A 15,047-nucleotide genomic window follows, 5' to 3' on the forward strand; every position below is an offset into this window, starting at 1 on the left:
GAGCAGCGGCCATGTGGGAGATGGAAGCCTGGAGCAGAAATGCAGGATGCCTTGAGCACCCACTCCCTGCAGCACTGCAGTGTGTGCAGTCAAGTGGTACATATTGAGTGGATGTGCCCAATAATTCCTGAGAACACGGTTCTGCTTTGGAATAGTTGACAGGCAAAGAAACCCAAGATGCTTTGTGGGAGCAAAATTTTGCTGCTTTATAGCCTAAGAGGCTATTCAAATAGCTCCTTTAGGTTTGATAGCATTTCTGTAAGTGAAGTGTTTTATTTCAAAGGAGGCCAAATTAATGCAGACTGCTGTTGACTTCCTGCTGATTCACTATGAAATAAAATAGAAAATGTTGCGATTCCTTGGTGTGAAAATCTGGAATTTTGACCACACCTGGAACCTACAGTGTTGCCCTGATTCCTTATCAGAGCACAGACCACAGACCAAAGGAGGATCCTTTCAGACCCATAGGATGAATCTCCTGTGCCTCACCGTAGCTACGTGGCCTTACCTCGGGCTCAGCTGATCCCAAAGCCCATCCGTGGAAGATACTTGGCCTTACCCGGTCCTGTGATCTGTGGCACATCCTAATTGCCACCATGCTGCAGACTTGGGCAACATCTGCCACAGCTGCTCCCAGGCTCACTGAACCAAGGCAACCTACATAAATAGTAATCCAGGGGTAAGCGACGTGGTTTCCCTAAGCAGAGTCTAAACCTGCAGTCTGGCTCTTGAAAGGCAGGAGGCTTGATCAGAAGCCTGAGTATTTCTTAGGAAACAAAATACCTTTTTTTTTCTTTTTTCCTTTTTAGTATGCAACACCTTAGCAATGCAACTTGGAGTTGCCAGTATATGGGGATTTATCTCAAGGCTCAGATACTGAGTGTTTTTCCTAGACCTATGACACTGAATCAGATTTATAACAGAATCTAAGCTTCAAATAAAGAAAAGGAAAATGTTTTTGGATCTTGTGCCTATGCAGGAAGGTGGATTGTGGTAGCTATAAATGAGACACAAGGAGGGAGAGAGGCGGCAAACCAAAATGCAAAACAAACCGGAATCTGTTTTATGAACGATAATTCAAGATTCCTGGATTCTTGGTGCTGGCTGTACTGCCATACCAAAGGCCAGCGTTGGGGGTGTGGGTATTGCAGCACTTGGAGGAGTTAAACCGCTCGCACTGAAAACCAAATACTTTCCCACACACTGCGCTTCCCAGTAATTTGACGAGCCGTGCTGACCTAGATCTGCCTGAGGATCTAATATATTTTTGAGTGCAAACATAAATACACTCTCTTTCTGCATTTAATTTTTGAACAGCTCTAATTAAACCTAGCTTTATTTAAACACATCCAGAGCTCCCTTGCTGTTTGGTCTTCAATGTGAAGAGTCTTTGCCATTCACAAGAAGAGCTTTGCTGTAAATGAACCTGGGAAGAGTGGCTGCTGCTCCTCTGTCCCTCTCTCTTTTGCTGTTCTTCACTCTTTTGAGGGAAGTGGCTCTCAGAAAACAGATTTCAAGCTGGAAGAAGATTTAATCACGCTTCCAGCATCAATCAGGGCAGAGGAGTCCTACTTACGGGACAAATGTAGGCTTGATTTGCATAGGGGATGCTGCATTAGGACCTACTTTTATTATCATTCACAACAACAGTAATATGTTTCACTTTCAGATCACAAAAAGTGAGAAGAGCATAAAAACTGCCCTTGTTCAGTGTTTTGCCTTATTTAATCTGAAAATATGCCCTACCAGATTTCCTGTAACCCTTCTCCAGGAACACATTTAGAGGCATTGCTGGGCTCTGGCTTGGAGTTTTCCTCCAAAGCAAAGGCGCTGCTGCGCAGATCCCATGCAGGCACTGTTGGGATAAAGGGGGGATGTGTGGCACAAAGAGGGAGCTGGAGAGGGTGGTCAGGGAGGGTTTCAGCACACTGCTTGATGTGATAGTGTGTAACAGCCAAGTGGTTGCCACTGTTGTAACCTGGAAGCACTGTGTTTGCTGCAGCCCAAGTGGTTTGTCTGAGCCTGACAGACTGTCAAAGTGCTTGTATGACTGAGGGTGAGAGAAGGAAATGCAGAGTAAAAAGAAAAAGGAAATGAGAAAAGCTGAGAACCACAGGCCACAGGTTTCAGTTGTCACGTTAACATTGCACCGCTCTGTTACATTTGCATCCAGAAAACAGGAGATAATAGGGGGTTAAACCATGACAACAACCCAGTGTACAACTGGGTTCTTGTATTAGAAGATAACAAACAGTTAAAATCTGCAGTTCGTACTCCTTCTCCTCTTCCAGTTTCACCATTTTAGTGGGCAGGGAGAAGAGTTCGGACCTTTAATGTTCCTTTCAATATTCTGTATTTGCATCCCCAAGGAATGAGGCTGGCCTCTGCAGGGCTCCTTGCCATAACCCCCATAATCTCTTGCCCTGCCTGCTTGGCTGATTGCAAAATCACAACACCAGCAGAACATAGTGATGGAGCTAAGGACTGGGTAGGTGCCTGAAAAGCTGCCGGACGCACGAAGACTTCTCTGTGCATGGACCTTCCCCTCCTGCTGCTCCACAAAGGCCTGGAGCAGGCTGGGCAGTGCCCCAGTGGGCCCTCAAGTCTTCTTGACTTCCAGGGTGTTTGACATGTGTAACGGTGACAGTGTTGTGTCTAGAGGTGGATTTGAATCTCTGGACCCTAGTGCTCAAACTCACTGCACGTAACTGCCAATGAGTTTTATACCCCAGCAGGACAAGTCAGTTTTAACGAGCAGGTTAAAAAAGGGGAAGCCACTCTTGCCTACCTGTCCTGTTTTCCCTTTGCTTCCTGCTGATGTCAAAGTTTCAGAAGTCAAAGCCTTTTGGAGCAGCCCTACCATAGGACAAGCACCATGGTACCCATGGAGCAGCTCTACCATAAGATGAGCACTGTGGTACCCATGGAGCTGCCCTGTCTCACTGGCTGTAACCTACCTAGACCACAGGTCTAATTTCTCTTTCTACCCCAACAACAGTTGGTTTCCGTAATGAAATACTTTTTGCGTGATGGGCACGTTGTGACCAAAGCCTACTTTCATGGTGTAATCATCAAGGCAAGTTTATCACTTTACCTGTGTGTACAGGCATCTCCAGAGATCGCCAGTTTTCCTCCAAAAGGCAAATTTATTTGGAACCTGATCGTGAGAAAACACAAACATTAAGGTAGGAAGATCTTGCTGCAGTAGTAGATTTAAAGAACCAAATGTTAGCATGCTTTTACAGTCATTCATTCCAGTGCAAAGTGGCTATAAAGTACTTCCAAGGCTGACTGCTAATGCTTACACCCATTTTATGCTATAATGAATGACCACACAAGATGCAGCACCATAAAGATTCAGGTCCCCGATCTGTAAGTAATCACAAGGTGCAGCCAGCCATGTACTATCAATCCTATATTGCTTTTGGCATTTCTATACTGCTTAATGCTCTTGTGAGTGCCAGGTTATCCTGAACTTCATTATATATAGCTTTGAACATTTCATCAAGTCCTGCTCTTGCTGAAACAATAAATAATCAGTCCTAACCAGGTGCAACTCTGGCAAATTAAAATTGCACTGACATGGAAAATTAGCCCCACTAGCAGCTGGACCAGCAGGACTGTGCAGACCAGTCAGGGAAATGCTGAAGCTGGTGGTGGGAAGGATCTAGCTGCTGAAGCAGAAGTGTTTAGTACTATTTTAGGCATATGTGTATATCCCTCTCAGTCCTTCCTTGCAAGTCCAGAAGGGTGTGGGACTCTGATGGGTTGCGTGTCAGACGTGCCAGGCCCGTACGGGTGTTTTGGGTATTGTAGGATGTACAAAGCAGCCAGTTAGAGGCTAGGCAGGGTAGACGAATGTGCTTAAAATAGCACTACGTGACTACATTTAGGCAAATGAATGTGGCCTTGGCATGTCTGAAACCCTGCCCTGTTATGTCATTTCGATACCTGGCACACAGCAGGGGAGAGACTTGGTCTACTGGGCTATGCAGATTACACAGATGCAGCATGCACTTAGGAAAAACTAAAGTCAAGAGTGAATGTTCATGCCTCTAGAGTTAGGTGGAAACTGAAAGGGTGAGGGTTTTTTGGAGGTTTTTAGACTTGAGAGAGTTTTGGTTCCCTCTTGGTCATGCCATAGGTGACTACGATACGATTTTGCTCACAGCCTGTCTCTTCCAGCTATTGTTCTGCCTCAGGCATATACTGCAAATTGGAAAGAGCACACGAGCATGTGCAGTTCACTGCTAACTCCATGGATTGCAAATTGTCTGACTGGATCCTATAAAGAAAGAGAAGCGAGGCCTTGTCAGAGCTGGGGGACCTTGTTGTGTTCCAAGCAAAGAGGCTTTGTCCTGCTGGAAGTGTCTGCCCTAGCCAAGGAGGAAAAAAAATCTTTGTATACAGTCTTTATAAATAAGTAGGTTATACCAAGCTTGTAACTGACTCACACCTTTGTCATCCCAGGGAAGCAGCTTGGCCAGGCTCTGAACTCTGGCTGCCCACTCAGCCTGCAGGTTACATAGAGATGCAGCTCAACTGGAGGTATTAGATTCAGCCACATCACACAACACAACCCTGGTGCAGCAGGGAGGCCATGGCAAGCTCCTCTGTAAATAGCATGGAACTGTAAAATTGCCATCTTTCTGGGCTTTGAGAGATGAGCCTTGCTGTGCACAATGCCCCTGTTGTGTTTCCCATCTGTTCAGGGAGCGAACAGAGAGGAGAGGCAGAGATGGCCAGCGCAGAGGTGAGACCACACAGCCATGTAGCACAGGAAAGCTCTCCCCAGCCAGCCTGCATAGGCTGGCAGGCAGTTTTCTGGGGGAAGGGACAAGAGTTTAAGCTTCTGTCTCATTTTCAAATGAGCAGAGCATCACTTCAGCCAGCTCCTCTTATTTCCAGTGATGACCTCTACAGCAGCAAACTGAAGAGGGTCAGGGCACGACCTCAAGCAGCAACATGCAGCCCTCCATGCTTTTTATGTTAGCATGTTCCCTGCCACAGTTTTGGCCTGTGACACCAGGGCCTCTCCCAGCTGGCAGCCCTGGGGCTGGTCCTGACCGTGGAACTGGTGAGCTCACCCTGTCCTGGGAAAAAAAAAACCTAGGTCAGCCCCGATGACATGAGCTGGGATCTGCATACTCTTGTTTGACCTCAGGGGCAGAGAACAGGCCCTGGCTGATGTGCTCACTCCTGCAGATACTGCCAACATGAATGATTTCTTGGACTATTTTGCCAGGGAAGGCATAATGGTACCACATGCCCCATCATGTCTGGTGCCATCCTGAGGTGATCTCAGGGGCTGTCACTCAATCTGCAGAAAGCAGAGCAGCCTTGACCTCTGCTTTGGCAAATGCTTGGTGCAGATGCTTCCACGGACCATAACTGCACCCTTTGAAAGTTCTTTTGCACCAAGCTGGTGTGTGAAGTCGATTCTGAAAGCAAGTTAGAGAGCTCCAAATATGCAGATGAGAGAGACAGCGCTTGTGCTGGGCCTGAGGAGCTGCAGTGGGTAAACCTCTCCTGCAGCCCTTCCCTACTGAAGTGCTAATGCAGAGCAGAAAAGGGCTTTCAAGCAGTGCGCCCGTCTGCTTAGCACTGTCAGAGTCCCTGTGGCCCTTTCCAAAACTGCTGAGGAAGCACAGTCTGCCCCAGAAAAAGCCCTCAGAAACTATTGTGAAGTTTAGCTTGATGCATTGCAATGTAAAACTGCAAATTCCAGCTGGCTGACGCTTGCTGCCGGTGGAGGGATGCCTCTGCCTGTGTCCCTGTGGTCCCACTCCAAACAGTGGTTGAGTAACACACCTTACACTGCTGGGGGATCTTCACTGGAGGCCACATATCGAGGGACTAGCAGGTAGCCATGCATTCCTTGGCACTGTACATAGGTTAAGCAGGTCCTGCCCTTTTCTGTATCTCACACGAAAGCTAGGCTTCACTCTTACCCTGCGTAAGTCTAGTTTGCGGCCTGGAGACTTACACAGACCTTGTATGCCCCTGGCATGAATTTCCATGGCTGTTCCTCCCCGAGACAGCCACTTGTAAAGGTAGGACCTGTGGCTCCGGCTCATCTGAGCGGTGTTTACTGCCCCCAGCTGCTCGTTGCCAGAGAGCACACGAATGCAACCCAGCACTATCATTTTGCATCCGCTTGCAACTCGAGCAAGATACCTTTTTCTATCCCATTGCTTTTTCTGCAGCCACCACGTACCTTTGCTTTATGCCGTTTTGAGGCTTTTGGAAGACAGCGTGTCTGAGATGCAAACACACAACTACCACAGCTTTGAACTAAGTGAAAGATCACAGGATGTCTTTGCAAAGAGTTAAATTTGCAGCTGCAGGAAAACAAAAGCAGCAGTCTAACAAGGCTTATTTAGGGCTCAAGAAGCATCCTGGCATTTGAAGTCTGTCGTGTATTTACAGAAGTCTGCCTCTATCAACATCACCACTGCCCGTGGAGTCACGGCATGTCAGTACTTATGTTCTACATTGTCATTTTGTCCCCAGTGCAACCACCGTGGTGGGGACACCCACCCGGGTGGGGATGTCACAAAATCCGTTCTCAAGGCTGGTGAGAAAGAGACGAGGGGTGGGGAGCGAGGGGAAGCCAGGTACGGTGCTCCCATGACATTTGAATAGCAAAGCTTTGGACAGCCACCCAAAGCCAGGTCATTGTCCTCCCAGTACCTAGCTAGTTCCCTAGGCATCTAGTTAAAAATGAGCCCAGCTGCCCTCCTGAAGAACTGGCATTAGGTGTGTAGCGAAAGGGCAGAGGATGTCTAGAGATTTCCAGGGCACTACAGAAGTATCGCCTGCTTTCACTAGAATTCCGATTATTCATAACATGGTAGTGATCATTTTGCATCTCACCCAACAGGTGGTCTATTAACGTTTCTTGGCTGCAGTTGCAGGAATAATACTTCTAGGCTTTACAGGCAGCATTCATCATGGCTGGCAAGGTAATTTATGTGTGTCTTAAATACTTGTAATTAGAGTTCCTCATAGTTCCAGTGAGGAACAAAACAGATTTCAGTAACATGCAGATGAATAATTCAAAGTGCATTCCTCAAAAAAAGCATTTGTTTTTCTCTCTCACTTTGAGTCCCTTGATCTAAAAGCTGGGGCCGGTCTCCCCAGGGTTTGCAGGTCACGTAGCTGCCACCAGCCCCCCAGGAAGTTAGGAAGTTCAGAGAAAACCAAAGCATTTAGCTGGGAAAGAAGTTCTGTAATGTCAGCTTCTCTATTCTGGATACGCCGGCTCCCAGCTGCTGCCTCTCCAATAGGTACTCCACCCAGCCCTCAGATAATAATCACAAGCTATTTCGCCAGCTCTGTTTCCTTCTACATTTTTTGCTGTTAACTCCATCGGCTGAATTGATAGCATTTAGCTTGAGAGTGCAGTGGCTTACAGAGCAAAAACCTGTTATTTGGGCTTGGGGCTGTGAAAATACTGACCCTTGTCCTGCAAAATGTGCAAGCACACACCAAGCTTCGTTTCAAGGGGGCTGCTTGTAACCATGAAGTTAAATAGGAGTCTTGAAGAGACAGGGCCAAAAATGCATGGGGTGCATCGCCAGGGTGAGATGGCTTGCTAAATAGATGTGGACATTCTCAATGTCACGTTCCTAGGAAAAAATCTCTGTGCTACCTTACCATTCAGACTCCCTCTGGGGGAGGAACGACTCTGCTGTCAAAGGGTCTGATGCTCCTGTTTCCACTCAGACAAAAATTCCACTGACAGTAAGAGCTGATATGGCTAAGTGGAAATTGCAAAACTGGATTCAGATTGGCACGTAGTCGAAAGCCAGAAATCCTCAGTGATAAAACATTTGTCTTTTCAAAGCATGCACCAGTTTCTGAAGCAGATTCTATTTTTTCAGAAGTGTTACTTCCTCCCTCAGCTGCTCATAGTTTCCCCCTTACACAGAATTATTTTAGCAGCTCAAAATACATATCTGCATGTGCAAACTTCAGCAGCATGTTAAAGAGACACCATCCAAAACACTTTAGTCCGTATGAAGTGAAACACATAATGTCTGACATGGAAAGTTTGTATTAGTTTAAGCTTGAATATTTCAATACATCTGTCATGGACACCTAGTAAAGTTCCTTTTGCTGGACTGGTTTTCTCCCTTACTTACTCACATGATGTCGCTTCAGAACATCATCTCTGAGAGCATCCCGGCATACAACCTACCTCTGAAGGGACCTGTGAAGCTGGAGAAATGCATCTATTTTTCCAAGGGATCAAAAGGTGTTTCAGCCAGCACACGAAGAAAACAGTTTAGGGAGAATAATAGTGCATATATAGTAGCACAGTCATCTCCCCACCATTTTGAAGGCTTCACTTAAAGTCCAATAGAGAGCTTAGTGTACTCTGTCTCTCAGGGTTTTTCTTGAGGTCTCAGTTGCCCAGATAGGGCAGAAGCCCTCAGTGCCCCGGGGATAATTACTCTGCCCTGCTGGCGAAGCCTGCCCTGCAGTAGAGACTCTTCCTTTCACAAGCACTAGTGCCCTGTACCTACTGATCCACATTCCCTATTTGGTGATCGCTTTGTCTCTTCTGGTGTTCAGTCCTGAGAAAATGAATTTAGCCTGGGCAGTGGCCATCTGCCCGTCCAAGGGCTCTCAAGCTGCATGGAAAGTCACCCATAGTCAAGAGCTTTCTGTCATGCTACCATGATGAGAGAAAGCTTTTTCCCCCTCATCTCCGAAGACCTTGAGTTCCATGTGGCAGTGAAAGAAGGATAAGAAGGTGAACCAGCCCTCCAAACAGGGTTCTCCTGCTACGAGTGTTCTGAGAGGGGCCCCAGTATCAAGCAGACTTCACAAGTACAGACTTACCTATGGGGCCAAAATCCTCACATCAATACCCAACAAAGTAACGCTTGCTGTGGGTCTGTTTTACCTCTTCAAAAGCATGTGCTTAATTTGGCATAACTAGAAGCAGCATTTCAAGATAGCCTTTATATACAGCATTTAAGCCTACAACTGCTATTTCAGTGGCATAAATGGGTTCCAGGTGTGACAGTTGCCAAGTAGGAGATGAAAAATCTCAGCTGGGTGCAGTCGTTACAGATAGTTGGTGGCTGTAATTTTCAGCAGTGCAAAGATGGGGAAGCTGTCCAAGGCTTCTACCCAGGGCAACAGCACTCTGGTCTATGATGTTCTGCCGCCTTTATCAGCAATAGCAGTCATGGGCTGAAACGATACTTGCTGGAGGTTGATGATAGAGGCTGCCATGCAGGGGTGACCAGAGCTAGTTAGAGTTGCCCTTTTTCCTGGCTGAACTGATAGAAGTAGGTCAGATCTCTCTGTCCATCTCTCATTTATGGGGTTACTTAGGTGGGTAGCAGAACATCTTAATCACTTTGCTTAGTTAATTCTGATTTCCTGTAACACTGTGTTCTAGCAGCTCCCTAGAAGACTGGTTTCCAAGTGGGGAAATCTTGATTGCAGTAAAATCAGCAACATTTTGCCATTAATTCCATAGCAGTAAGGATTTGACCAGAGAATATCTGTGGAAGTCAGTGAGTATTGTGGTTCTGTGAAGAGCATGCAACTGGAAAAAAGACTTTGCTCAAGAAACTGTGCATACACAAAAGGAAGCTCAGCTTAAATTGAGAAGTGTAAGCCTGAACAAACTCAGAGCAGCTAATATCTGCCAGTCTGATTTGTAGGCATGGAGCTCCAAGGTGATTGTTGTTTGGACAAGAACCAGAATTTTGGGCTTCATTTATGAGCTATATAATCAATATGGGCTGAGGCCAAAACCCACAGTTTTTATAAGGCTGGGCTATTTCTTGCTTCATATTATTAGGCACAGGAGACAGAGCTGACTTAGATTTACAGAATCTTGGCTCAGACTCAAAAAGCATCAGCATGACTACTGAGAATGAGTGTATTCTCAGCTAAGGCCCCTCCAGGAACCAGGATGTTTCACTGGATTTTAAAAGCCCAGTTCCAGTGCAATTGCAGTATTCATTTCTACAATAGTGTCACTTGTGTATTACGTGGAGCAGTATAAGATTACATTTCTGGTTCATAGCCTTTTCCCTTTATTCAGCCTTAAAGCACTTTGCAGCACAGACAAATCCTGGAACTGCTGCCCCCTTTGCAGCCGTGCTGCTGCTTCTGCATTCAGTCAGACTTTCAGTCATTGGGACGTTTGCTCACAAGCCGCAGCGGTGTTCATCAGGCACCCTGGTTCCTGTGGAAAGATCTCCTTCAAAGTGTTTTTCTGTGAGCTATACCACTGAAATGCAGTTGACTTGAGCGAGGCAGCACTGCTGGATGCCGTGCAGACACACCACTGCGCACTTCTGAGTTTGAAGGGAAGAATAACTTTTCCTGATAAAAACTTGAGGGGGAATTGAGGCAGCAATCTTTGTGAGAGCAAGGGGAAAAAGAAAGAGCCTTTTTCTCTGGGAGGGTTGCGTGGAGAGGTTTTCGGTGGCAGCGGGAGGTTAGTACAGTTTTCCACCTTATCCAAAAGATGGCACTGTTCACATTGGAGCCGTGCTCAGCTCCAGGCAGGGGCACCAGGCCTTCACCCTCCGGGGTCTTGTCCTTGGGCACCCTGCAAATGCAGTCCAGCTTAATGCCCAGGGGCTCATTTCACAGCCCCCTGCACTGTGGCAGACGGTTCTTTAGCGGCATTATCCCTACCTGATTGTCATCCAAGCGGAAGAGGGGCTCAGAAACTGACTTGGTTTTGGCAGTGTTCAATTTCTCTGAAATCCAATTGCTAGTATTTTGGAACAGCCAGTTGTGTTTTAAAGTGAGAAGGAATACTGGGAGAAACAGGGAAGGGATGAGGAGATGAGAGGATGAGAAGCTATGAGAAGGAGCAGATGAGAGTGGTGGGGTGGGACATGTCAGCAGTGGGAGTAGAGAGGGAAGCAAAGAAAAGAAGACAAGAGAAGTCAGCATGCAAGCATAGAGATTCAAGGTCCCAGCAGGAAGGAACAGGATAAAGAAGCTGGGGTGATGCTGGTAAATGCTAAACTGGGCTTGCTTAAATTTATCCCCCTGCCTTGCTCATGTGCTGAACATGCAATTAATTTGTAGTGCTGAAGAAATGAGAGAAATTTCTATCCATAGTCCTTAGATATGAGAGTTAATGGCCCAGGTACAGATACTCATGGAAAATAAAAGAATTCCCTCCTCCCAGGCCCTGCAGTGCCTCTACATTAAGCTCAGTGGTGTGTTAACAGAGCCCTTTCCACAGGAGCATCACACAGACACAGGTTTTGTGTTGCTGTGGCGTGGCAGTCACTACACAGGTCAGGGGACTTGCTCCACCAGGATCTGAATGTAGCCCCACACAGGAAGCAAGATAAAGGGTGTGAAGAGGTGCCTGGCCACCATCTGCTCCATGGGTCATTCACATGAAGCAGAGAGGTTTACTTGCATGCATCTGGCCCTGCAAACAGCCACCACCACATCACTGAGTGAACCAGACCTTTGAACACAGCTCAGCCTGAGCCAGAGTGGCACAATCTGGGCTGGAGGGTCCTCCTGCCTCCCTCCTTTGCTCACCACAAGAATTACCTGGCTTAACACCTGGAAGGAGCATCTGTGTCTGCTGCCTGCATATAGCAGGATGGAGGCTTTCACTTGGCCAGTCTAGCCTTGTACTCACAACTTTGTGGTCCAACTAGAGACTACCTTTGTAGAGAGATATGGAAAATAATGTTTTATATTATATATATGTGTATATATATGTATATATATGTATATATATAAAATTCCCCTTTTAAGGGAACACAGGAGCATTACATATGAGTGTTGGATAAGAGCTGAGAAATTTCGTACTACCTTGAAAATACAGGAGAAATTAATTATACTTACATCCCTTTCAATCCGATTTATAACTTTAAAGATCATCCAGGAGGTTGTCAGTTTTGAGTTTAATTGACCTATTTGCGATTGAGCCAATTCATTCCTACAGCTGGGGACTCTTTTTCATAGTTTTCAACTCACTGATTCAAGATTTTAAGGCCAAAAGGGATCATTAGATCATGTAGTCTGGCCTCTTGTGTATAGACTTTCATCCAGACATTCTTCTTCTGAGCTGCACAAGATGTGCCTGGCAAAAGCCTGCATCGCAGAAAGGTGCATGGTCTGGATCAGTGATTCCCAGGATGGGCAATGCACTGTTTCCCTTGATCACTTGTTCCCATGGGTAATCAGTCATCTTGAGATTAAAATGTGAGCATCATCAGGATCTCAGTGATCCAAGATATTGCCTGATCCAAAAAACGTTTAATGAGCAGTGCCTGACAGACATGCTATTAATTCTTTAAAGATAAACTCTTAAAATATAAATAGGATTATGAATTACTTGGGAGATGTTAATTTTGCCAAGCGGGTTGATTAGCTTCAGATACAGGCAGAGCAGACCAAACACTGGGAGTCATCACATGTTCTTTCAACTTTAACTTATATTCTTGTTAAAACTCAGGCATTCTGGGGCAATTGTGTATGTTTTACAGCACTAGGTTTTTAGTTACCCTTTGGAAGCTGTGACCGGGAAATGCCCCTGTAAGGCGCTGCAAATGGTTCTTTCCACGTACCGCTTGGCAGATGCACAGGAAGATGACGCTGGAAAGTTGGCTCTCAGCTGTACTTTGTAGTGAGGCACTAATGCACGTGTTCTAACACTTTGTAATGACGTGCTTGGGGTTGATTAGGGTGCTTTCTTTTTTTTTTTTTAGTCTTTGCCAAATTATAAATCCAGTTGCAAGCTGGAAGCACCAGATCTCCCATCTTTATGAGAAGACAAGCACCGAACTGAACAGATGTGGCCCTGCTTGCTGGTGTGCAGCTCTCCCTATGGGCATGGACATAGATGCAGGGGACACACACAGGTGCTAGAGCCTCCCTGGTCTCCCAACACATCCCCAGCCCCTTCAAGATCTCTTTAACTCTCATTTCTCTTGGTTGCTTTAAGCCCTGGTCTCCTTTCCTTACTCCCTGTCTCTGGACACCGTTGCCTCTTCTCTGTTCTTTTTTTTCTGCAACTGGACAGGACAGCCCCTTCCCTTCCAGCCACGGGCTGAGAGAGGTGAGGATTTTCTTCTTCACTGATACTAGCCCTAGTATCCAACTAACTGGGGACCAGATGGCATGAAGTAACTTTTAATAAGACACACAATCTGAGGCGCAGCAAGATGCACCAGGGCTTGCCAGGGTCTGCATGGTCAGACATCAGGCTTCTCTTCACAGCTGTGGTCAAAATCCCTACAAATATAAGCATTGCAAGAGCCCTTCAGTGTGTCCTGAGGGTCTAAAGTCTGTCTAAGGAGCTGGGAGAATCCCTGCTTCCCAGACTGAAGCCTCAAGCACACACACTGTGCACGCAGAGCTGGGGCATGCTGGCAAGAAGCAAGATTTGTCGTTGCAGCTGTTTGAGCCTCAAAGCCACTGCCAATGCTTTTCCATAGGCAAGGGGGTCTTTTTCTGTCCTATTTCCACTCCCTGCCAGCACTGAGGCATGACACTGCTTTCCAGGGATTTGGGCAATGTGATAAGGCTTGGCTAACATTTAATGCTATTTATTCTTAGTACAGTTATTAAACACACAGGAACAAGAAACTGGGGTCAGCAGAATATCCAAGGGCAGATTGTGTCTGCTGACCAAATGACACCATAGCCCTGCAAACCCTGAAGTGGTGGTCTCGGGGAAAAGTATGGTCTCAACATCTTAGAGCAGAAATGGCATTAGACACTGTCACTAAAAGAAACTGCAAAAGGAATGTTAAATTAAATAGGGATTTTAAATTTTAACACCAATTAAATTTTAAATATTCCAGCTCTCAGTAAAATGAAAGCAATATTTCTGTTCCAACATAGAATGGGCCACATCCTCAGCAGCTGTATGTTGGTGACCCTCTGTGCTGAAATCAAGGCAACTTAACTGATTTGTAGCAGCTGAGGTTGTGCCAGTTCAGGCTGTCTCCTGGAAATACATGACTCCAATCTGGCTGGCAGTGCAGCCTTGATGTTTCATTAATTTGCAAGAAAGATGCTGCCAGGATAGACACACACTCTGGCTGTGTGGCTGACAAAGAAGTAAAAAATTACTCTAAAACTTTTATCATCTGTCATGTTATAGAAGCTAATTTAAAAAGCATTTCCCAGGCTCCCAATCTCAAAGGATCACTTAAGGATGTTGGTTTTGTTTGTGTGTGTGTGTGTTAGAAAACCGCTGCTCGCATTGTGCTTTTCAGACCCTGTTTCTTTCAGAAGGGTGAGGGCACACAGGGAGGAATGGGAAAGACCCTTCATGTCCTGCCAACACATGACTATTCCCCACACTCAGAGCTTTGTCCTTCACGGCTTGAAATGAGTCATTGATAAAGGTTCCCACTACTTCCTTTGGGAGATCATTAAACAGCCTTTTTGGGCTTCAGTGTTAGGATGTTTTTCTTGATAGTCAGCCTAGACATTTCTCTGCTCTGTTTCCTCCCATTGCCCCTAGTTACGCTTTGTCCCACCCTAAACAATTCCTTTTCCCTCCTTATACTGATATATCCCTGTGCATATCAGAAAAGGGGTGGTGGTGACTGACACAGAAATAACACATAAGCATGTTATCAGTCTAGCCTGCAGAACAGTTTGCACTAGCAATCATGGCATGGTGCTGCAGCTGGGAGAGTGAAGAGAAAGAGGGGCATCTGCTGCTACATTGGCTAACTGGCCCATGGGCCAGTTGGCTACTGGCCTAACCCAGTGCGATGCCTACTCAGATTAATGGGTTTAAGGGACCTCAGGAACTTCACAGGTCTGAGCAAAGCTCTGCTAGACCCCTGGACCTCACAAGGAGGTACTGCTCCCTTTTACCAAAGGCTGCCCTCAGCAAAGGTGCTGCAGTGCAAAGCTAGTGGTTGCTGTTCTTGACACAGCCAGAGTGAGGTGAGGAGACTCAGCAGTTGTAAAAGACAGGTTACTACATCACCCGTCATCCTTTGGATAAGCACGGGGTGTAAAATGGCATTAGGGGCTGTTTTGAAGGAGTTAACTTATGTCTGGGTGGA

The 15,047-nt window shown here is 46.2% G+C and overlaps 1 long non-coding RNA gene across 1 annotated transcript; it reads right to left on the reverse strand.

Moving 5' to 3' along the window:
* Positions 1–242: 242 nt before the first annotated feature.
* Positions 243–6,486, reverse strand: LOC134172053 (uncharacterized). The gene is made up of 5 exons (XR_009967813.1): positions 6,428–6,486; positions 4,457–4,514; positions 3,095–3,157; positions 560–727; positions 243–327 (listed from the first exon to the last, which is right to left on the reverse strand). It is a non-coding gene; the product is annotated as an uncharacterized LOC134172053 (long non-coding RNA).
* Positions 6,487–15,047: the final 8,561 nt, after the last annotated feature.

This window comes from Pezoporus occidentalis, unplaced genomic scaffold (assembly GCF_034315485.1).
Source record: "Pezoporus occidentalis ecotype Australia unplaced genomic scaffold, CSIRO_AGI_Poc_V1 ctg44, whole genome shotgun sequence".
NCBI lineage: Eukaryota > Metazoa > Chordata > Aves > Psittaciformes > Psittacidae > Pezoporus > Pezoporus occidentalis.